The sequence below is a fragment of the Somniosus microcephalus genome, chromosome 3 (genome assembly GCF_052327205.1).
Source record: "Somniosus microcephalus isolate GS21.2 chromosome 3, FLI_Smic_1.0, whole genome shotgun sequence".
Taxonomy (NCBI): Eukaryota; Metazoa; Chordata; class Chondrichthyes; order Squaliformes; family Somniosidae; genus Somniosus; species Somniosus microcephalus.
The window spans coordinates 62,491,679-62,515,344 of NC_140989.1; positions in this window are offsets into that span (position 1 = coordinate 62,491,679).

Genomic DNA, 23,666 nt, shown 5'->3' on the forward strand with positions numbered 1-23,666 from the left:
CTGCACAAGGCGCTCTATCTCTGCCTGGCATTTCGTGACCTCTAGTGTGAGGTGTGCATTTTCTTCCCGCACCCTCATCCCACTATCTCTGGCCTCATTCACCTCTCTTATGAAGCGTTCTACCTCCACCTGGCATTTTTCAAATTCTGACTCCCGATTCTTGGCCTCTGTAACCTCCTCCCGCAGCCTTATCTCACCCTTCTTAACCCAGCCACCTATACCATAATAGGTCAGCTTACATGCTGATGCTAACTTCTGCAGGGCTTCCCACAGACTGAAAGCAAGAAAAGCAAGAGCTGATGCTTTCTCCAGATCCAGACCACCTATCATATCAAAAACTGCCTCCAGTCCTGCCGCGGTCGCAAATTTGTAGTGGGGCATCCTTTACCTGGTTTACAGTAATTTACCTGGTCAGGCAGCCTTTTTCTACTGCACTGTGACTAATTCCAATCAGCGGTTTTGAATCACTAAACCCCTCCTTCCAGTTCTGACTGGAGGAACTTATAATCTATATATATAAAAGGATCGTTCTGTCTATCTGTCTGTCTGTCTGTCTGTCATTCTGTCCTTCTGTCTGTCTGTCTATCCTCGCGTGTGCGTCTGGGCAGCTATGCGCTCGAAAGTTATAGGGCGTACCTACGCATGCGTTACGTCGAAAGAAAGCTTACCTTTCCAAAACGGTCTTAAGCGTATTTACGTTTCGGCCGGACAAAAATTGCGAACGCGGTGTCCGAAAAACCTTCAACATTCCGCTCATTAGCATCTCATTATCCGCTCATTAGCGACAGAGTGACCTCGAGGTCGACCAATCGTACGCCGGCTTGCTGCCGCGTGTGGCCGGGCCCTCCTACGGTCGAGTGACGGGACGATTGACCAATCCTACGCTTTGGTCAGCTGACGGTCGACCAATCAGTGCGTATGTGGGCGGGCCTTATCGTTCTGAACCGAGGTGAGTAGCCGCCATCTTGCTTCCATTCTTTTTCCTGCTTTCTGCGTCTTTCTTTTCAAATATACATTTCCAGCAAGATAAAATTCAATTTATTAAATTGTTTTTAAAAAAATCACTCATTTGTAAATATTTTCTCTAACCTGAAGATTCTTTTTCCTACCTTTCCCCGTTTTTTTCTTAGGCCTGAAAGCCTGGGCCTTTCTTGCCCAGCCAGGCCCGAGCTAGGTAATTGGGCTTCTGCTAAGCTCCTCACCGCCCCCCGGTGTCACGTTACCCGGGCAACGGCATCAGCCACGAGGGCCAGGGTGTGCGCGCAGCAGGAGCAGGTGAGACGCGGCGTCTCTCTCTGTTCCGCGGTCAGCTCGGGCGGGGCTCTCTCAGAGCTGCAATCGGCGGACTTCAAGCCGGCTCGGCCGGGGGGGCGGGGCTCGGAGAGCGGAGCTCTCGGAAGTGCGGGGCGGGGCGGCTGGGGCTTGGAGAGCGGGGCTCTCGGGCGGGGGGGGCGGGGCTCGGAGAGCGGGGCTCTCGGGAGTGCGGGGCGGGGCGGGTCGGCTGGGGCTTGGAGAGCGGGGCTCTCGGCCGGGGGGGGCGGGGCTCGGAGAGTGGGGCTCTCGGCCGGGGGGGGGCGGGGCTCGGAGAGCGGGGCTCTCGGGAGTGCGGGGCGGCTGGGGCTTGGAGAGCGGGGCTCTCGGGAGTGCGGGGCGGGCTCGGAGAGCGGGGCTCTCGGCAGTGCGGGGCGGGGCGGCGCGGCAGGGTTACCCCGGCAACCGGGCGTGGCCGTGGCCATCTCACAACCTCAAGCCCTCCCTTCCTCCCTCCCCCCCCACCCTCCCCTCCCTCTTCCCCTTCCCCCCTTCCCCCCCTCCCCCCCCTCCCTCTTCCCCTTCCCCCCGCCCCCCCTCCCCTCCCCCCCCGCCCTCCCTTCCCCCTCCCTTCCCCCCCGCCCTCTTTTCCCCCCCCGCCCTCTCTTCCCCCCCGCCCTCTCTTCCTCCCCCCGCCCTCTCTTCCCCCCACCCGTGCCCTCTCTTCCCCCCACCCGCGCTCTCTCTCTTCCGCCCAGTCGCTCTCTCTCTACCCCCCAGTCGCTCTCTCTCTTCCCCCCCAGTCTCTCTCTCTCTCTCTCTCTCCCCCCGCCCCCCACCAGTCGCTCTCTCTCTCTCTCTTCCAACAACAACATGCCCTCGAAAAAGCCTCGGCACCGCCGGGCACTTCAGCAAGTCTATCTATATATATAAATCGGTCCTTCTGTCCTTCTGTCTATCTGTCTGTCTGTCTGTCTGTCTGCAGGTGTGCGTCTGGGCGGCTATGCGTTCGAAGGTTACAGGGCGTACCTACGCGTGCATTACGTCGAAAGAAAGCTTACCTTTCCAAAACGGTTTTAAGCGTATTTACGTTTCGGCCGGGCTAAAATCGCGCCCGCGGTATCCGAAAAACTTTAACATTCCGCTCATTAGCATCCCATTATCCGCTCATTAGCGACAGAGTGACCTTGAGGTCGACCAATCGTACGCCGGCTTGCTGCCGCGTGCGGCCGGGCCCTCCTACGGTCGAGTGATGGGATGATTGACCAATCCTACGCTTTGGTGACCTGATGGTTGACCAATCGGTGCGTGTGTGGGCGGGCCTTATCGTTCTGAACCGAGGTGAGTAGCCGCCATCTTGCTTCCATTCTTTTTCCTGCTTTCTGCGTCTTTCTTTTCAAATATACATTTGCAGCAAAATAAAATTCAATTTATTAAATTCTTTTAAAATAAATCACTCATTTGTAAATATTTTATCTAACCTGAACATTCTTTTTCCTACCTTTGCCCGTTTTTTTCTTAGGCCTGAAAGCCTGGGCCTTTCTTGCCCAGCCAGGCCCGAGCTAGGTAACTGGGCTGCTGCTAAGCTCCTCACCCCCCACCCCCATGTCACGTTACCCGGGGCAACGGCGTCAGCCACGAGGGTCAGGGTGCGCGCGCAGCAGGAGCAGGTGAGACTCTGTTCCGCGCTCGGCTCGGGCGGGGGGGACGGGGCTCTCGAGAGTGCGGATCGGGTTACCCCGGCAACGGGAGTGCGGGCCTGCTGGGGCTTGGAGAGCGGGGCTCTCGGGAGTGCGGGGCGGGCTCGGAGAGCGGGGCTCTCGGGAGTGCGGGGCGGGCTCGAAGAGCGGGGCTCTTGGGAGTGCGGGGCGGGGCGGCTGCGGCTTTGAGAGCGGGGCTCTCGGGAATGCGGGGCGGGGCGGGGCGGAGCGGCAGGGTTACCCCGGCAACCGGGCGTGGCCGTGGCCGTCACTAAGCCTCAAGCCCTCCCTTCCTCCCTCCCCCCTTCCTTCCTCCCTTCCCCCCTCCCCCTCCCCCTTCCCCTCCCCCCTCCCCATTCTTCCCCTCTCCCCTCCTTCCCCTTCCACCCCCCCGCCCTCCCTTCCGCCCTCCCCCCGCCCCCATGCCCTCCCTTCCCCCCCTCCCCCCCTCCCCTCCCTTCCCCCCCACCCTTCCCGCCCGCCCTCCCTTCCCCCCCTCCCTTCCCCCCTCCCCCTCCCTTCCCCCTCCCTTCCCCCCTCCCTTCCCCCCTCCCCCGCCCTTCCCCCCCTCCCCCACCGCCCCCCTTTCCCCCCCGTTCCCCCTGCCCGCCCTTCCCCCCGCCCGCCCTTCCCCCTCGCCCTCCCTTCCCCCCCTCCCCCCCGCCCTCCCTTCCCCCCTCCCTTCCCTCCCCCCCACCCTCCCTTCCCCCCCTTCCCCCCTTCCCCCCTTCCCCTCCCCTTCCCCTTCCCCCCGCCCTCTCTTCCCCCCAGTCTCTCTCTCTCTTCCCCCCAGTCGCTCTCTCTCTACCCCCCAGTCGCTCTCTCTCTTCCCCCCCAGTCGCGCTCTCTCTCTCTCTCTTCCCCCCCCCCCCCCCAGTCGCTCTCTCTCTCTCTCTTCCAACAACAACATGCCCTCGAAAAAGCCTCAGCACCGCCGGGCACTTCAGCTAGTCTATATATATAAAGCGATGCTTCTGTCCTTCTGTCTGTCTGTCCTCGCGTGTGTGTCTGGGCGGCTATGCGCTCGAAAGTTATAGGGCGTACCTACACGTGCATTACGTCCGAAGAAAGCTTACGGTTCCGGGACGGTCGTAAGCGTATTTACTTTTCGGTCGGACGAAAATTGTTCGCGCCTTATGCGAAAAGCCTTCAAAATTAAACTCATTATCTGCTAGCATTGATTGACTGACGTCAAGGTTCGACCAATCCTGTGCCGTCACGATTGACCAATCCTACAGTACAGACCCCTGATGGTTGGCCAATCGGTGTGTGTGTGGGCGGGACTAATCGTTTTCATCTCAGGGATGTGCCAGCCATTGTTTCACTACCAGCTCTGACTTCAGCTTCCAGCTCAAATGACTTCAGCTTCCAGCTAAAACTACTTTGAAAGTTAGTATCTCTTTTAAAAATAACATAAGATTTACCAAAAACGTTTTATAAGTACTTCCACTTTCATCTTTCAAGGTATTAAAAGGTAGACAGACAGGGACACAGACAGGGCCCTAAAGCCTGGGACTCGATTTAAACCGCCCACCCCAAAACAGCCCTGGCAAAGCCGGGCTCCCCCAGCTAGTCTCTATATATATAAAGCGATGCTTCTGTCTGTCCTTCTGTCCTTCTGTCTGTCTGTCTGTCATCGCGTGTGCATCTGGCGGGCTATGCGCTTGAAAGTTACAGGGCATACCTACGCGTGCGTTCCGTCGAAAGAAAGCTTACCTTTCCCAAATGGTTTTAAGCGTATTTACGTTTCGGCCGGGCTAAAATCGCGCCCGCGGTATCCGAAAAAGCTTCAACATTCCGCTCATTAGCATCTCATTATCCGCTCATTAGCGACAGTGTGACCTCGAGGTCGACCAATTGTACGCCGGGTTGCTGGCGTGTGTGGCCGGGCCCTCCTACGGTCGAGTGACGGGACGATTGACCAATCCTACGCTTTGGTGACCTGACGGTCGACCAATCGGTGCGTGTGTGGGCGGGCCTTATCGTTCTGAACCGAGGTGAGTAGCCGCCATCTTGCTTCCATTCTTTTTCCTGCTTTCTGCGTCTTTCTTTTCAAATATACATTTCCAGCAAAAAAAAAGTTGCTTTTAAAACACAAATTGTTTTTTAAAAAAGTTAATTAATTTGTAAATCTTTTGTCTAACCTCTATAATTCTCCTACCTTTCACCGTTTTTCCAGGCCCGGGGCCTAGGCTTCTCCAACTGCCAGCAGTGCAACTCTAGACCCAGGCTCCCGGCCTAGACAGAGACAAACACTGGCAGAGGGCAGAGGGTGTGCTGCCTCAGCTCCATTCCCGGGGTCAGTAGGTGGGGAGGCTTCATAAGCAACTGGGGTAGGTTGCAAGCCCCAAATAATAATCTGAAGATCCTGTGTTTGCAGCTGAGGAAATTTCTTCTGCAGACAGCCCCCGGTTAACGGCAGCCATGTTTGTCAAGGAGGGCAAAAAGTTTCAGTGCAACGCCATTTTGATTCAGTGTGTAACAGAGTGCATGCGCGGCCATCTTAGTACAGGAACATAGAGTGGGTGGGGCTTCTGTGCTCCAAATCTGTGTCTGTGACAGACAATCGACTGTGTAGCTGTGCAAGGTCTGTCGCTATAGCAACAGCTTTAGCTACAGAGCTTCAGGGCCACACATCACAGAATCACAGAATCACAGAAACCCCACAGTGCAGATAGAGGCCATTTCGGCCCATCGAGCCTGCACCGACACATATCCCACCCGATCCCCGTAACCCCTTCACCAACACATATCCCACCCTATCCCCCACGTATTTAATCCCCCTAACACTAAGGGTCAATTTATCATAGCCAATCAACCTAACCCGCACATCTTTGGACTGTGGGAGGAAACCGGAGCACCCGGAGAAAACCCACGCAAACACGGGGAGAATGTGCAAACTCCACACAGACAGTCACCCGAGCCGGATTCGAACCCGGGTCCCTGGCGCTGTGAGGCAACAGTGCTAACCACTATGCCACCGTGCTGCCCCCTGAGTGTTTAGGAAGCTGTTGCTAAGCAACAGTGTTTGTTGTTAAATACAGAGATAAGAATCTCCGTATCTCTCAACATTAACTCTGAAGAGTGGGTGCCGGATAGCACAAAGTTTCCTGTACTTAAGTTTATCTCCCCCCCCTCCCTTTCCACCCCCCCCACCCCCCCCTCACACTCCCTTCCACCCCCCAACCCCCCTTCCCCCCCACCCCCCTCCCCCCCACAACCCCCCACCGCCCTCCCACCCACACCCCCTTCCCCCCCAGCCCCTACCCCCCTCCCCACACCCCCCTTCCCCCCCACACACCCCCACACCCCCCACCCCCCCTTCCACCCACCTCCCCACCCCCCTTCTCCCTCCCGTTCACCCCTTCCCCCCTCCTCCCCACCCCCTTCCCCTCCCCACTCCCCCCCTTCCCTCCCCCCCTCCCCACTCCCTCCCCTACCCCCTCCCCCTCCCTCCCCTTCCCCCCTCCCCTTCCCCCCTCCCCTCCCTTCCCCCTTCCCCCCTCCCCTTCCCCTCCCCCCTCACCCCTTCCCCCCTCCCCTTCCCCCCCTTCTCCTTCCCCCCTCCCCCTCTCCTCCTTCCCCCCCTCCCCCTCTCCTCCCCTCCCCTCTCCCCCTCCTCCCCTTCCCCCCCTCTTCCCCCCTCCTCCCCTCCCCTCCCCTTCCCCCTCTTCCCCCCTCCTCCCCTCCCCTTCCCCCTCTTCCCCCCTCCTCCCCTCCCTTCCCCCCCTCTTCCCCCCCTCCCCTTCCCCCTCCTCCTCCTCCCCCCTCTTCCCCCCTCTCTTCGCCCCCTCTTCCCCCCTCTCTTCCCTCCAGGTCACTCTCTCTCTTCCCCCCAGTCGCTCTCTCTCTTCCCCCCAGTCGCTCTCTCTCTTCCCCCCAGTCGCTCTCTCTCTTCCCCCCAGTCGCTCTCTCTCTTCCAACAACAACATGCCCTCAAAAAATCCTCGGCACCGCCGGGCACTTCAGCTAATTAATGATATATTAAAACGGACAAATGGTCTGGATGCAAGAAAGTCAAATTTTATTACAACTAAGAAACTACACCACACGATCAAAGTAATCATGGTAAAATTGCTTAAATGGGGAGGAAAAACGGACACAATGAGGGAAATCAACTAAAATACAATTCTAACGAAACCCCACTTTACTCCCACCCCTAAGCCTATCCTAAGTTGTCTTGTGGAAGGCCAGAAAAATATATGTTCACCACTGCAATGCCAGCTCCGTGTCCCACGAGATCTTCACTGCCCTGAAGTAAAGAAACACCCCAGTGTTTTAAAAGTAAACTGCTGGTGTTTTACTTCTTCAGACAGACTCCACACTGTAGAGGGCACACGGAGGCAAGCCAGAGAGAGAGAGATGCCTCTGAGAAGCTATCTCTTATACCCCAATTTTGGGGCCGAAATGTTCCCGCCCAGATCTGGAAGTTTCTGGGCTAAAACAAAAGGGATCCAACTGTCCCCATTGTCCAGTAATGGGTGATTCAAACGCATTCAATTTTAAACTGTTCCTTTTCTCAGTTTAAGTGTCTCTTTTCAAATTTCTGTGCTGAGCCTTCGAACCATCTCCATTCACCCTGATGGGTTTTGAATGGAGTTGTATTACTATGTAAACAGAAACCCATTATCTTGTGGTCACTGAAACCACAGTCAAGTGGTTTAATCCCTTGTGCAAACATCCTTGTAGCAGTTTCTGTAAACAAATCGATTGTCTCTGCAGGGAGGGAACTTCCCTTTGATTGACAGATTTGACTGCCATCTTTGATTCTCCCCTTTTCACAGACATACACGAGCTGCTTCCAAGTCCTTTGTCCTTGGCCATGCTTTCTGATGGCCATTTTTATCCCTGGGCAATTTAAACCGTTCAAAACTCAAGAGTACATCCTTTAATAAAATGTACAATCTTAAAGTGTGCGATTTTCATAAAGTTCTTTGATTCCAGTGTCCAAGCGCTGCCCTTTTACGAGCCTTTTAACGCAGCCTTTTTTTTCAGTTCTGGGTATGTTTTAAAATGTTGTCCAACCCAGAGACAATTTAAATCACACAAGTCTCCGTCCACGATGTGGATTAATATTTCCCGATCTTCGGGGGCTGAGGGATTTTGCGAACCCCTGCACATCAGCCGGTTTACTTAAAGGGACCATGGCCAACTTACTTTTGACATTTGTGCTGTCAGTGTTCTAAAGCAATGAGGTGCTGCAATCACTGACAAGCACTACGCAGAGGTGCAGGGCTGCACCTAGGCTCTCCCCTTATGGAGGGATTCACAGCACACGGGGAGGTCCTCTTCCCTTCCCATGGGCGGAACACAGCCAGGAGATGAACACAGCCTGGTTGCACATTGCACAGGATGTCGGCAGGAGGACCTGGGTGCAGGGGCACAAATGTTTCAATGATCTCAGTAGATCACGAAACATTAGTACAAAGCCACATTCAACCTCATCCTGCTGTACCTCTCATCACATCCCCATCACTCTGCCTTCCCTACCCTACTCCTGCACCTCCTTACTCACACCAACTTACCTTGCACCTCCACCCATCCATCTCTATCTATATTATCACATCGCCATCTCAATAGCCACCCCTCACACTCACCCTCATCCTAGTGCAATCATAACAACTAACAACACACAAGGGTAGGCACTTGGGTGTTTTATCCAATGTTCATTTAAAGGTTCTGTTAATGTGCTGTCAAACATGGAAACCTTTATTTTCAACACTTTGCTTGGGCATTGTAGGGATGCTTTATGATGTTGGTGTGGGGTGGTGTCAACCTGGTGCATCATGTGGCAGCCAGGGTGTACAGCGTCAAGTGAAGTAAATCTGGCCACGGTGAGGCCATCGCTGGCCTCCCGGGCAGCAATTTGGTCGGGTGCTGATGCCCTGTGTCCTGTGCAGCATCAGTTGATTGCGGAGAAGGTTGGTGTTGTTGTTGGTACTGCTGGTGTGCCTGGTGATGCTGGTGTTGGGGCTGATCGTGGTGGGATTCGGAGGACATATTTTGGTTCTGTCTTCACAAAGGAGGACACAAATAACCTCCCAGAGATGCCGGGGAACATAGGGTCTGATGAAAGGGTGGAACTGAAAGAAATCAGTATTTGTAGGGAAATGGTGTTAGGAAAATTGATGGGACTGAAGGCCGATAAATCCCCAGGGCCTGATAATCTACATCCTAGGTGTAAAGTCCGCGCCTCAATACTACACGGACTTTGGGAGAACAGTTTAACAGGTACTTTACTGAACGGAGGGTAACGTCAGACTGAAATACAGAAGCCTGCTAGGGCCTTTTATACAGGGGTGGTCACTGCCGGTACTGCAGTCTGAGACCAGTTATTCCCTTAAAGGTACATACACAACAATTCCTCCCCTTTTAGATAAACAGTACATAACATTCATTTAACAACTAAATAATAACTAATTACAATTTTCTGGGTACTATATACATCAACCGAAATAATCATTTATAAGTTCAGTCTTTGAGGAGGCTTCCTAATCCTGACTGGATAGCGCCTTTCTCGAGTATCCTGTTCTTGCGGTGGAGTCGATTCTGGCTCATTGGTTGGTTCGTCAGCTTCCAATACCACTGCTTCTGAGGTAGACGCAATCTGTACTTCGGGCTCATTACCAGGTGCACATGCTCGTGGTATAGGTTTGGCTTGTTCCTGAGACTCCAGAATCTGGTCAGCATGGCATCTCATGATGCTCTCTCCAACGTCCACTGTGTATATTAGTGGTCCCTGCTGTGTGCATATCGTTCCTGGCTGCCATTTTTCTGTTCGGTAGTCACGGACCAAGACTGGTTGCCCTATCTTGAAGCTCCTGGTTGGCCTCTTGTTGATGTGCTGGAATTGCTTATCCTCAACATCTCGTCTTATGTTTGGTTTGAGCAAATCCAGGCGACATCTTAGCCTTCGGTTGAAGAACATTATGGCTGGAGCTTGGTTGGTGACTGCATGTGTCACATTCCGGTAAGCAAACAAGAAATTATCTACCTTGTGTTGCAGTGGTATGTCGTCATTATACATCGCCTTTATTGCCTTTTTAAAGGTCTGTACAAACCTTTCAGCCAATCCATTTGTGGCTGGATGATATGGGGCAGATGTGTAATGTTTCACCACATTATTCCTCAGAAACCTCCGGAAATCCTCAGACACAAACTGTGGCCCATTGTCAGAGCAAATCTGTTCTGGCAACCCATTCCTGGTGAAGATGGTCCGTAGGACTGCAATAGTTTTCTCCGTGGTGGTGGAGGACATTTTAATGACCTCTGGCCATTTCGAATGGGCGTCCACAGCGATTAGAAACATTGAGTCCATAAATGGACCAGCAAAATCAATGTGTACCCGTTGCCATGGAGATGAGGGCCACTCCCATGGGTGTACAGGGGCCTGTGGTGGTACATTTTGGACTTTCTGGCATCCTGAGCAGCTCTTGGTCAGGTCCTCGATTTGTTTATCGATTCCTGGCCACCACACATAAGCCCTGGCTAGGCTTTTCATGAAGCTCATTTAGCACTATGTCTCTCAACTTGGGTGGAATTACCACTCGGGATCCACACATCAAGGTCCCCCGGCACACTGACAGCTGTTCTCTCCTTGGCGAGAATGCTGGCAACAGTGAGTCGCCATATGCTGGCCATCCCTTCACCGTCAAATCATAGACCCGAGAGAGTGTCGGGTCATTTCGGGTTTCCTTCTCAATACTTGAGTTTGTAACAGGCAGACATTCGACAGGGTCCACTGCAGGTGCTTCCTCTACCGTAGGCAACGGTAGGCGCGACAGCCCATCAGCGTTTCCATGCTGCTTCGTACCCTTGTATTCTATGTCGTACTGATGTGCCCCTAGAAAAAGTGACCATCATTGCAGCCGTTGCGCCGTCATCACCGCAACGCCCTTCTTTGGGTTAAAAATGGAGACCAGTGGCTGATGATCAGTCAGTAGGGGGAATTTCTGCCCGTGCAGATAGTGATTGAATTTCTTCACCCCCCACACCAGGCTGAGGGCCTCCCTGTCAATCTGAGCGTAATTACGCTCGGCTGAGGTTAACGAGCGCGATGCAAAGGCTATTGGCCTCTCTGAACCGTCAAGGAATTTGTGTGACAGCACCGCTCCAATGCCGTAGGGTGACGCATCGCATGCCAACCGAATCGGTAGTGTTGGGTTGTAGTGGGCCAATACTTCTTTTGAAGTGATTAGGCATTTACATTCCTGAAAGGCACGCTTACACTCATCACTCCATTTCCATGTTACTCCAGTTTGCAGCAGGGTGTTCAGTGGGTGCAGAATTGTGGATAAATTCGGCAAGAACTTATGGTAGTAGTTCACCAGTCCAAGAAACGACCTCAGTTGTGACACATTTTCCGGCGCTGGAGCCTTGACTGCAGCCTCAATCATGTCTGGCGACTTATGCAACCCTTCCTCATCAATCATGTGGCCACAATACGAGATTTGTCTTCTGAAGAACTCGCATTTGGGGCGGTTGGCTCGTAGCCCATATTCCTGCAATCTAGTGAGCACCTGCTCCAGGTTGGCAAGGTGTTCACTGTCATTTTCGCCCATCACCAGGATGTCATCCAAATAACACTGGGTCCCCGGGATCCCTTGCAGAGCTTGTTCCATTGCCCTCTGTCAAATAGCCGGGGCTGATGCTACCCCGAACACCAGTCGATTGTACTGGTAAAGGCCTTTGTGAGTGTTTATCGTGAGGTATTTCCTAGATGCTTCTTCCACCTCCATTTGTAGATACGCTTGGGCCAGATCAATCTTTGTAAAACGTTTCCCTCCAGATAGTGATGCGAAAATATCTTCTATCCGTGGAAGTGGATATTGTACTGTGTGCAGGACTGGGTTCACAGTCACCTTGAAGTCCCCACAGATGCGAACCTTCTTCGGCTCCCCAGGCGCGCTGCTCAATGCTTTCTTCATTACAGGAACGATGGGTGTGGCCCACTCGCTCCAGTCCACCTTGGACAGCACACCCGAATGCTCCAGACTCTCCAGTTCAGCTTCAACGGCTGGGCGGATCGCGTATGGCACCGGTCTGGCCTTAAAAATTTTGGGTTGGCGTTATCTTCGATCTTTATCGTTGCCTTTACTCCTTTTAGAGTCCCAAGTCCTTGTTGGAACACCTCTTCCGCGTCAGTTAGAATCTGTGACAGACGTCCAGGTGCGACGTCATCATCCTTTTTGTCAGTCACAGTTAGCGCCTGAATGGAATGCCAATCCAATTGTATTTTTCGGATCCATTCACGTCCCAACAATGGTGGTCCTCCATCTTGTAGTATATATATATATAGTTTCTGTGTTTCCTTGCCGTTATATTTAACTGGCACCCTTATTTTTCCTCTGGGGCAGACCTTTTGCCCCGTGTATGTCTTCAATACAACGGACGTGTCCTTTAAGGGTATGTGTGAGAATAGCCGCTCATAGTCTCGTCGATTCATGACAGTTAGGGCTGATCCTGTATCTAATTCCATCTTTACTTGGGACCCTGCTATCATGAGGGTGACCCACATAGTTCAGTGATCCTCCTTTGCGATCACGTTGTGTAACTTTAGACATCTTAGTGTCCTGCTCCCGGAGTCGTTATCACTCTCCTGATCTTCCGAACTACCGTCTGTCATTTTGTTTACTTTCTTGTACTTTTCCTTAGTAGTTCTTGTAGTGTTGGTTTTCTTTCCCGACCTGCAGACTCTTGCTATAGTCCTATTTTCCCACATTGCCTGCATACTTTGTCCTTAAACCAGCAGTCCTTCTGCTCATGGGTTGTTCTGCCGCAGCGATAGCACTTTTCTGCTCCATACGCCATTTCGTTAGCGCTGTATTCTTGTAGTTTCTGTTGTATTTCCGCAGCTCCCCGTGCTGCTGCTTCGTAGGATACTGCCACGCTGAAAGCCTGTTCTAGCGTCAGGTCCTATTTCGAAAGTAGTCGTTTCTGGGTTCCTTCACTCTGGAGCCCGCAGACAAACTTATCCCGTAAGGTGTCTGCCAGTCCTGCTCCGAACTGGCAGTGCTTCGATAACTTGCGTAGTTCCGTAAGATAGTCAGCATTGCTCTCATCTTTGTGCTGGTTTCTTTTATGGAACTTGAATCTTTCTGCTATCAGCAGCGGTGTAGGGTTTAGGTGTTCCTGTAAGATATTAACAATCTCCTCAAAACTTTTCTCCATTGGTTTAGCTGGAGTAATTAAATGCCGCAATAGGCCGTACGTACTCGCGCCCATCAAATTCAATAATACTGACGCCCTCTTTCCATCGGCCACCTCATTTGCCTTGCAGTACACTTCAATTCTTTCTACATACATGGTCCAGTCTTCTACCTCGTTGTCGAAAGCAGTGATACTGCCACTTTTCGGCATCTTGGGTGATTTTAAATGGCGCCTCCCGCGCTTTTTCTTCTTCCCCAATGGAATAAAATGGCGCCTCCCGTGCTTTTCCTTCTTCCCCAATGGAATAAAATGGTGCCTCCCGCGCTTTTCCTTCTTCCCCTTGCTGCCACGCTGCTCCTAGCGTTCTACAGGGTAATGGCGGCGACCCGCGGCTTCGGCGCATCTCACTTTCCTTCCCCCGTTTATTTTCTCTCCGCTGCCCGGTTCCTGAGCACCGACCATGCCCTATGCACTCCACCCTCTCTCTCTTTTTTTTCTTTTCCCGGCGACACTGCACGGCCCGTTTTGTAGAGCCGCTCGATCGAGCTCGAGCCCGCCGCAGTCCGGAAGGGTCAGCGCACTACCTACTACCAGCACGATTTGCTGGAACACCTTAACTGGGGAGCCAAGCTCAGCTCTCCACAGCCTCTCCCGCAATTCTCCGAACACCAATGAATCCTTGGGCGGTTGCCCGCGGTCGACGCCCGTTGCTCAGACTGCGACCTCCAAGAAACCTCTTCTCAGGGTGAGATCCCCGTGAGATGATGCAACACTGCAGGTGAGTTCGAACTTACTCGTCGCCACTGTAAAGTCCACGCCTCAATAATACACGGACTTCGGGAGAACAGTTTAACAGGTACTTTACTGAACGGAGGGTACTCTTTTGTTTGGACCCAAAAAAAAACCCAAAACAAATTGGACTGTAAATTAACAAAAGTTCAACTAAAACTTAACAAATCAAATTAAAATTTGGTTTTCCGGGTTGATGATGCACTCCAGTCCCCGCGGCGCCCACCGGTCGTGGAAATACTCAAGCGTGCCGGCGGACACCGCGTGCTCCATCTCCAGGGCCACCCGAGCGCGAACATCGCCGCGGAAGAGAGGCAGGCAATCCGGCCGGACGACCCCCTCGACTGACCGCTGCCTGGACCAATTGATGGCTCTTTAGCCAGGCCCAGGAGCAGGCCTACAAGGAGGTCCTCCAACCTGCCCTATCCCCTCCGCACCGGGTGACCGTAGATCAAGAGCGTGGGACTGAAATGCAACCAAAAATCGAGGAACAGCACCTTCAACTAGTGAAAGAGGGGCTGCAACCTCTCACACTCGAAGTAAATGTCAAACACGGACTCCACCAGGCCGCAAAAAATGCAGGCGGCCTGGGAATCCGTGAACCTGCTTAAAACCATATTGCACGGGACCGCTCCATGCAACACCCTCCAGGCCAAGTACCCGATGGAACAAGGGAGGACTCCCGCGTAGAAAGCCCTCCATTGGGGACCTCCTCGAGGCGGCTTAAGTTGTGAGGCGCCGGTTCCCGAGGGGAGTTTTGGGGCTGGGCGCCGATGAGGAATTCCGTCCGAACGGGGGTAAGCTCGGACGGGATCACCCCACGTGCTTGAGCCGCCTCGATACACCTAGTGGAGTCGGGGCCCGGTGATACTTTCACCGACTCGATGGCTTCGACCGCGAGCCGGACATTAGCCCAGGACAGGCGCCGCGCCAGCTCCTCCGGCGCCATCCAGCCCGCTCCTCCGCCATCGAGCAGGTCCCCGACTCTGGTCACCTTGCCAGGCACAGCCCTGCAGTCCGCCAGCCGCCCAAACCCGCGGTCGTGGAGTTGCGGGTTCCTGAGCAGCGGCTCCCGAAGGAGGGGAAGCCCCCCCGCTTCCTTCTCCAGTCAGCCCAGAACCGACGAAACGAATCCCGGAACCACGCGTCCTCCAGCAGCAGGTTGTTAAATTGCCAGTACGTGTACCCACCCCCGCGCGCGCAGCGGAGCGAGCTCCGCCCACACCAGGTGGTGGTTCATGCACAGCACCGGCCGCATGGAAGCCGCTGGAACGCAGGAGACGTACGCCCGGGAAATGTAGAGGCGGTCGATTCTGGACCTTCCTCCCCCAGACCTCACACTTGTGAAGGCGCTGGAGTCGGGGTGGAGATTTCGCCAGACGTCCACCAAGTCGAAGGACCCGACCAGGTCCCTCAACTTCTCCATCGCTGGGCTTCGCGGGGGACCCAAACGGTCCCTCGCCTCGAGGGTGCAGTTAAAATCCCCCCCCAAGGATGACGCACTCGCCCGCGTCGACGGAGCCCAAAAGAGCGGGCACTTCTTCGAAGAAGCGCACTTGCTTCTTGCTGAGGGGCGTACACGTTCACTAGATGGAGCGGCACGCCCCCCAGGTGAACAGTGACCTGGAGCAAGCGGCCCGGCACGTGCTCCTTGACCCCCAAGATCTCCGGCTGAAAATGCGGGGCCAGCAAGATAGCCACCCCGCTGGAATTGTTGGAGAGGTGACTCATGCTGACCCCTCCTTGCCACTCCAGGAGCCATGTGGCTTCGTCTCCCGGAACGGTGTGGGTTTCTAGCAGGAAGCACACCGCATACTTCCCGTCCCGAAGGACCGAGAAGTTATTGAATCTGCGGCGCGCCTCCCTGCTGCCGTTGATGTTGAGGCTGGCTATGGTTATCTTCATGTCAGAAGCATAGTGCAACCTCTACCTACACCTAACGGGGGGAGGGAGCGCAGCCGCTGGTCAGCCGCCACTTCCTCAGCAGCCCAGTGAGAAACGTTCTTAGCCGATGCAGCCCTAGCGGTTCCACGCCCTCGTCCGCGCCCATGATTTTAACGGCGGCGCAGACGGACACGATGAGCAGCGCCAGCTCCGACCACCTGTCGAGGGCCAGCCGGATCTTATTGTGCCAACCCTGGCACGTGGCCATAAAATCCCGGAGTTCCCTTACGGGAATGAGGAGAGACTCGGCGAGGGGCACGAGGTCATCCAGCCCCTCGTTGACGGTGGAGTCCAAATCGTCCTCCGTGCCCATCACCAAGTCCCCATCCTCCTCCAGGGGATCGTCACCAGCGGCCGACCCGTCCGTCGCGCAGTGCGCAGCGAACGGCTCGGCCGCACCAGCCGGCCCCGCCTTCGCCCGGATCCCACCCCCAGGATCGGCGGCAGAGGATTCCTCCCTGGGCTCCTCTAGGGGTGCCGGGCCAGAAGACGGCGGCGGTTCGGAGTCCCCCCCGCCTCAGATGCCAGAACGACCGGAGAAACCGGGGAGAGAACAATTCCCAGCTCCTCCAGTACGTCCGGCACCAGAGACGCAGCCAGGGGGCCATCCTCCTCCCCGCCACCAACCTCCAACCCAGCTGATGGGGTGTCTTGAATTAAAACCTTGACCAGGACGAGCAGCCCCTGGGAGATGTCCGGGTCGCATTGGGCGAGCTCATTTTCCTCGAGCTCGCCCGACCCGGACCCCAGGCCGCCCGACCCGGCGAGGGGTAACGGTACATATAAAATGTCAATTTCCGTGGGTTGATCTGCAACACCCGCCCCATGGGCAGGGTCTCATCCCCATCCCCGGGAGGCATGTGCCGGACAGACCCATCTGCCTCAGCCTCCCGAGAGACAGGCGACCCCTGCCGATCGCTGGTGATGATGACAGCGGGGGGGGGTGCAGTACCCGCGGCGGGCGACGACTCCCCCTGCTCGGAGGGACCTTCCACCTCCCGGTCCTCCTCCTCTTCCAGGTGGTCGCGCCTTCTTTTTAGCACGGAGGGAGCAAGGGAGACCTCCATGTCTGCAGAGGCCTCCTCTTCTGCTCCCTCCGGCGGAGCAGGTTTGTCGGGTTCCTCGGGCCCGAGCCCGGCCGCAGGTATTGGCGTTACCGCTACGGCGGTTGCGGCCACAGGCTTGGGCATGAGGCCCCTCCCACTCGCGTCTGCCCCGATCAACTCCGCGAGGAGCGCGGGTGTAAGTGGCGCAAGGGGCAAGGGGTGGCCCTCCAAGGGGGGACTCGCCCCAAGTTGTTTAGTTTTATTCCGCGCCTTCTTTCCGGCCGGACGCGCTCCCTCCCCCCCGTCGGAGGCCTTGGTGGCATCGGCATCCGGCGTCGACCGCACATCGGTTACTCGGGATGCGCGGGCAGACCCGGGGGGAGGAGCGGCGGCGGCGCCAGCCTCAGCTGCACTAGACGATCTGGCGGCTTTGGAGGCGGGGCAGTTTTTCCTGATGTGCCCCACCTCCTTGCAGGCGTGGCACCGCACACCATCCGACGTCCAGAAGACGCGATAGGCGGTCCCCTCGTGGAGGACGATGAACGCCCCGTCGGTGTCCATCTCCCGCGCCAGCTGGATAAACAGCTGGCGCCGGAAGGAGAAGACGTGGCGAAGGCTGGCCTCCCGGAAGCCGAGCGGGATGGGTGTGATCCCCGACCTCACCTCCCCAAGTTGGCGTAAATGGGGGAGGAGGAGCTCACCAGGAACATAGGGCGGGACGTTAGAAATGACGATCCTCTGCGCGGTGGCCTCGAGAGGATCCACCGGCAGGAAGGTCCCGCCCACGGTGAGCCCCTTGGTGACGGCCAGGGACACCGCCTGCTCCGACCCCAGGAAGAACACAGCCTTCCCACACATTTTTGAGGCCGCGACGATGGCTGAGGGGCCGACAACCCCAGCCATGGCTTTAACGCAGGCCTCAATGGTCATAGTGGGGTGAGTGTAGCTCTTCACCCCAAGCTTTTTTGTCATAAGTTTAAAAGGTGACGGGGCAGCAGAAGTAGCGGGAGCAGCTGTGGCTGTGGCTGCCACTCCCGCATAAGTCCTGGCTGGCCCCGCCACCGGCGAAGATGCAGTCGCCATTATGGGGTGTTTTTATAAGGGCTACACTCACCCCAAGTCACAGGCCTGAAGGTGTTAATGGCCTCAGGTATTTTTTTTGGTCCTCTATTGAGCAGAGGGAGCTGTTTAAAATGAAGGCACTCCTCTCCCCTTATTGATTGAAATTGGGAGAGGGGCCTTCTCCCCTCTGCTCAATAGGCAATTAATCAATAAAGATGAAATGAAATTGAAGTGCCTAGAGAAAGAGGCAGAGAGAGACAAAGAGAGAGAGGGGGGGTGGGAAGGAGGGAGGCCGCAAGGGCAGGGTTGCCACTCAGGATGGTGGGTGGGTGGGTGATGGCAGGGGTGCACTCTCCGATGGAAAATTAAAAGTCTTTGATGGTGGTGGTCTTCTGGCAGGGGGAGAAGATGTCTTCACCTGGGAAAGCTGGAGATGCCCCAGGCTCAGTCCCACACCAGGTCTTAACGATGTAATTAATGAAATTGGACTTCACCTAGGCAGCTCCAGCTGTCCCAGGTCAGGCAATAGAAGGGGTGCTTATTAGTGGTGTGTGTGGCCTAGTTTTTAACAAGAGCCACACACACACACAGACACCCCTTGATGATCCGGCCTTGTTTCTCCTTTTCTCCCCCCACCTAAAGTACAAAGTCTTTGGGAGAGTGCCCCAAATAACACCCACCTGTAGATGTTCAGAAAGATGTTCTCCTTCCCTCCTTCCAAAGAGTTGGTTGTTTTCTGTTGATGGTGGTTTCTCTCCCCTCTCTCCCTCTCCTGAAGTGGAGGCCAATTTGGGGAGGCAGCGATAGGAAAGGCCTCTCCCCTGGTTGATGTTGTTGCTGGCCTCCTCTCTCCTTCTCCTCCTCTGTCCTCTCTCTCCAGGCACCCCTGTTGATGTGATGATGATGGTGGAGGTGGTGGTGGTGGCCTATCGTTGCCCTCCTCTTCCTGGTCAGGAGACCACCACTTTCCACTCTCCACTCTCCTGGTTTGGCTGCTCCTTCTCCTCCTGCTGACTGAGGCAGCTGAATAGCCAGAAATGCTGAGACAGAGGGTACACTTTTCGTTTGGACCCAAAAACAACCCAATTGGACTGTAAATAAGCAAAAGTTAAACTGAAACTTAACAAATCACATTAAAATTTGGTTTTCCGGGTTGATAATGCACTCCAGTCCCTGTGGTGCCCACCGGTCGCGGAAATACTCAAGCGCACCGGCGGAAACCACGTGCTCCATCTCCAGGGCAACCCGGGCGCGAACATGGCCGCGGAAGAGAGGCAGGCAATCCGGCTGGACGACCCCCTCGACCGCCCGCTGCCTGGACCAATTGATGGTTTTTTAGCCAGGCCCAGGAGCAGGCCCACAAGGAGGTCCTCCAACCTGCCCACTCCCCTCCGCACCGGGTGACCGTAGATCAAGAGCGTGGGACTGAAGTGCAACCAAAAATCGAGGAGCAGCCCCTTCAAGTAGTGAAAGAGGGGCTGCAACCTCTCACACTCCATATAAACGTGAAACACGGACTCCTCCAGGCCGCAAAAATGCAGGCGGCCTGGGAGTCCATGAACCTACTTAAAACCTTATTGCACTGGACCACTCCGTGCAACACCCTCCAGGCCAAGTCCCCGATGGAACAAGGGAGAACTCCCGCGTAGAGAGCCCTCCATTGGGGACCTCCGCCTCCACCGGTCGGCAAGACGCCACGCCAAGGTGTGTCCGGGTGGTAGACGAAGATGGCAAAGTGGAGAGTGTGCAGGAGCAGCCCGTACAGGAAACCCCTCCGCGCGGGATGAAAAGGCACGGAGGGTATTTCCTCGAGACGGCTCGAGTTGTGAGGCGCCGGTTCCCGAGGGGAGTTTCGGGGCCAGGCGCCGATGAGGAATTCCGTCCGAACGGGGGTAAGCTCGGACGGGATCGCCCCACGTGCTTGAGCCGCCTCGATACACCGAGTGGAGTCGGGGCCCAGTGCCACTTTCACCGATTCGATGGCTTCGACCGTGAGCCGGACGTTGGCCCAGGACAGTCACCGCGCCAGCTCATCCGGCGTGATCCAGCCCGCTCCTCCGTCATCGAGCAGGTCCCCGACTCTGGTCACCTTGCCAGGCACAGCCCTGCCCTCCGCCAGCCGCCCGAACCCACGGTCGTGGAGGTGCAGATTCCTGAGCAGCGGCTCCCGAAGGAGAGCTGCCGCTCCTGACGGGGCAGAGCTCCGCCTGGAAGCGACGTAGTTCCAAACCCATAGTAGTTCCTGGTAGAAGACAGGCAGCTCCCGCAGGCCGGCACGTCTGCCGCCCACTTTCACAAACAGGAGCTGCGTGTCGTAATTGAGGCCGTGCAGCTGGCGGAAGAAATACGTCGCCAGCGCACACCATCTCAGAGGATTCTCGACGTACAGGTATCTCTGCAGCGTCTGAAGACGGAAAGTCGCAGCCTGGGTGCGAAGGCACACCAGCGCCTGACCGCCCTCCCTAAGCAGGAGACACAGAACCGCGGCAGAGACCCAGTGCTTCTTTTTGTCCCAGAAGAAGTCGATGAGCTTCTTCTGCATCTTGGCGACAAACGCAGGGGGAGGAATCAAAGTGACCAACCGGTACCACAACATGGCGGCCACCAGCTGGTTTATGACCAGCGCTCGACCCCTGTAGGACAACACTCGGAGCAGTCCTATCCAGCGTCCTAGGCGAGCGGTGACTTTGACCTCCAGCTCTTGCCAGTTCACCGGCCAGGCGTCCACGGCAGGGCTAAGGTAGCCTCCCAAATAGAGCAGGTGCGTGGTGCTCCAGGCGAAAGGCCTGAACTCCTCCGGCAGGGAGTCCACCCGCCACTGACCCACCAGGAGTCCAGAACATTTCTCCCAGTTGATCTTGGCGGAGGATGCGTCCGAGTAAGTCTGCTGGCATTCCCGCACCTCCGCAAGTCAGCGGGATCCGTGAGGAGCACGTCATCGGCGTAAGCTGAGAGGACCGCCTCCACGCCCGGCCCTTGCAGAGCCAGTCCCGTCAACTTCTTCCACAAGAGGTGCAGGAATGGCTCCACGCAAACAGCGTATAACTGACCGGACATGGGGCATCCCTGACGCACTCCACTCCCGAAGCGAAGGGGCACCGTCAAGGACCCGTTAACTTTAATCAGACACTCCGCGGCGGCGTACAGAAGTTGGATCCGGGCGACGAAATGCGTCCCGAACCGGAATGCGCGCAGAGACCCGAAGAGATAATCGTGATCCACCCTGTCGAACGCCGTCTCCTGATCCAGGGAAAGGAAGGCGACCGACAGACCAGCCCTCTGGGAGTGGTGGACCAGGTCCCGGACCAGATGGATGTTATCGTGGATGGTCCGGCCCGGGACCGTGTAGGACTGGTCAGGGTGGATCATGTGGACCAGCACGGTGCCAAGGCGAGCAGACATGGCCCTGGCAAAGATTTTCTCGTCCGTGCTGAGGAAGGAGACCGGGTGCCAGTTCTTAAGGAGGTGGAGATCGCCCTTCTTAGGCAGCAGGACAATGACCGCCCTGCGCCAAGAGAGGGGCATCTCCCCGGTCGCCAAACTTTCCCACAGGACCCGCGCGTATTCGCCCCCCAAGACATCCCAGAACGCCCTGTGGAACTCCACGGTCAGCCCGTCCAGCCCCAGGGACTTTCCCCTAGAGAGCTGGCGGAGGGCGCCGGTCAGCTCTGCCAGACTCATGCTGACCCCTCCTTGCCACTCCAGGAGCCACGTGGCTTCATCTCCCAGAACGGTGTGGGTTTCTTGCAGGACCGAGAAGTTATTGAATCTGCGGCGCGCCCCCCTGCTGCCGTTGATGTTGAGGCTGGCTATGGTTATCTTCATGTCAGAAGCATAGTGCAACCTCTACCTACACCTCACGGGGGGAGGAAGCGCAGCCGCTGGTCAGCCGCCACTTCCTCAGCAGCCCAGTGAGGGACGTTCTTAGCCGACGCAGCTCGAGCGGGTTCATGCCCTCATCCGCGCCTATGATCTTAACGGCGGCGCGGACGGACACGATGAGCAGCGCCAGCTCCGACCACCTGTCGAGGGCCCGCCGGACCTTATTGCGCCGACCCAGGGACGTGGCCATAAAATCCCAGAGTTCCCTTACGGGAATGAGGGGAGACTCGGCAAGGGGCATGAGGTCATCCATCGCCTCGTCGGCGCTGGAGTCCAAATCGTCCTCCGTGCCCATCACCGAGTCCCCATCCTCCTCCAGGGGGTCATCACCAGCGACCAGTGCGCAGCGAACGGCTTGGCCGCACCAGCCAGCCCCGCCTCCGCTCGGATCCCACCCCCAGGATCGGCGGTAGAGGATTCCCCCCTGGGCTCCTCCAGGGGCACCGGGCCAGAAGACGGCGGCGGTTCGGAGTCCCCCCCCGCCTCAGATGCCAGAACGACCGGAGAAACCGGGGAGAGAACGATTCCCAGCTCCTCCAGTACGTCCGGCACCAGAGACACAGCCAGGGGGCCATCCTCCTCCCCGCCATCAACCTCCGGCCCAGCGGATGGGGTGTTTTGGATTAAAACCTCTACCAGGTCAAGCAGCCCCTGGGAGATGTCCGGGTCGCATTGGGCGAAGGGTAACGGCACCGATAAAATGTCAATTGCCGCGGGTTGTCCCGCGCCCACCCCCACGGGCAGGGTCTCGTCCCCATCCCCGGGAGGCACGTGCCGGACGGACACATCTGCCTCAGCCTCCCGAGGGACAGGCGACCGCCGCCAATCGCCGGTGCAGTACCCGCAGTACCCACGGCGGGCTATGACTCCCCCTGCTCGGAGGCACCTTCCTCCTCCCGGTCCTCCTCCTCTTCCAGGGGGTCGCACCTTCTTTTTAACGCGGAGGGAGCCCTCCATGTCTGCAGGGGCCTCCCTGTCCGCTCCCTCCGGTGGAGCAGGTTTGTCGGGTTCCTCGGGCCCGAGCCCGGCCGCAGGTATCGGCATTTCCGCTACAGCGGTTGCGGCCACAGGCTCGGGCACGAGGCCCCTCCCACTCGCGTCTGCCCCGATTAACTCCGCGAGGAGCGTGGGTGTAAGGGGCTCAAGGGGGACCCGCCCTAAGGTGTTTAGTTTTATTCCGCGCCTTCTTTCCGGCCGGGCACGCTCCCTCCCCCCCGCCGGAGGCCTTGGTGGCATCGGCCTCCGGCGTCGACCGCGCATCGATTACTCGGGATGCACGGGCAGACCCGGGGGGAGGAGCGGCGGCGGCGCCAGCCTCGGCCGCACCAGATGATCTGGCGGCCTTGGAGGCGGGGCAGTTTTTCCTGATGTGCCCCACCTCCTTGCAGGCATGGCACCGCACGCCATCCGACGTCCAGAAGACGCGATAGGCGGTCCCCTCGTGGAGGACAATGAACGCCCCGTTGTTGTCCTCCTCCCGCGCCAGCTGGATAAACAGCTGGCGCCGGAAGGAGAAGACGTGGCGAAGGCTTGCTCCCGGAAGCCGAGCGGGATGGGTGTGATCCCCGACCTCACCTCCCCAAGTTGGCGTAAATGGGGGAGGAGGAGCTCACCAGGAACATAGGGCGGGACGTTAGAAATGATGATCCTCTGCGCGGTGGCCTCGAGAGGATCCACCGGCAGGGAGGTTCCACCCACGGTGAGCCCCTTGGCGACGGCCAGGGACACCACCCGCTCCAACCCCAGGAAGAACACAGCCTTCCCGTACATTTTTGAGGCCGCGACGATGGCTGAGGGGCCGACAACCCCAGCCATGGCTTTAATGCAGGCCTCAATGGTCATA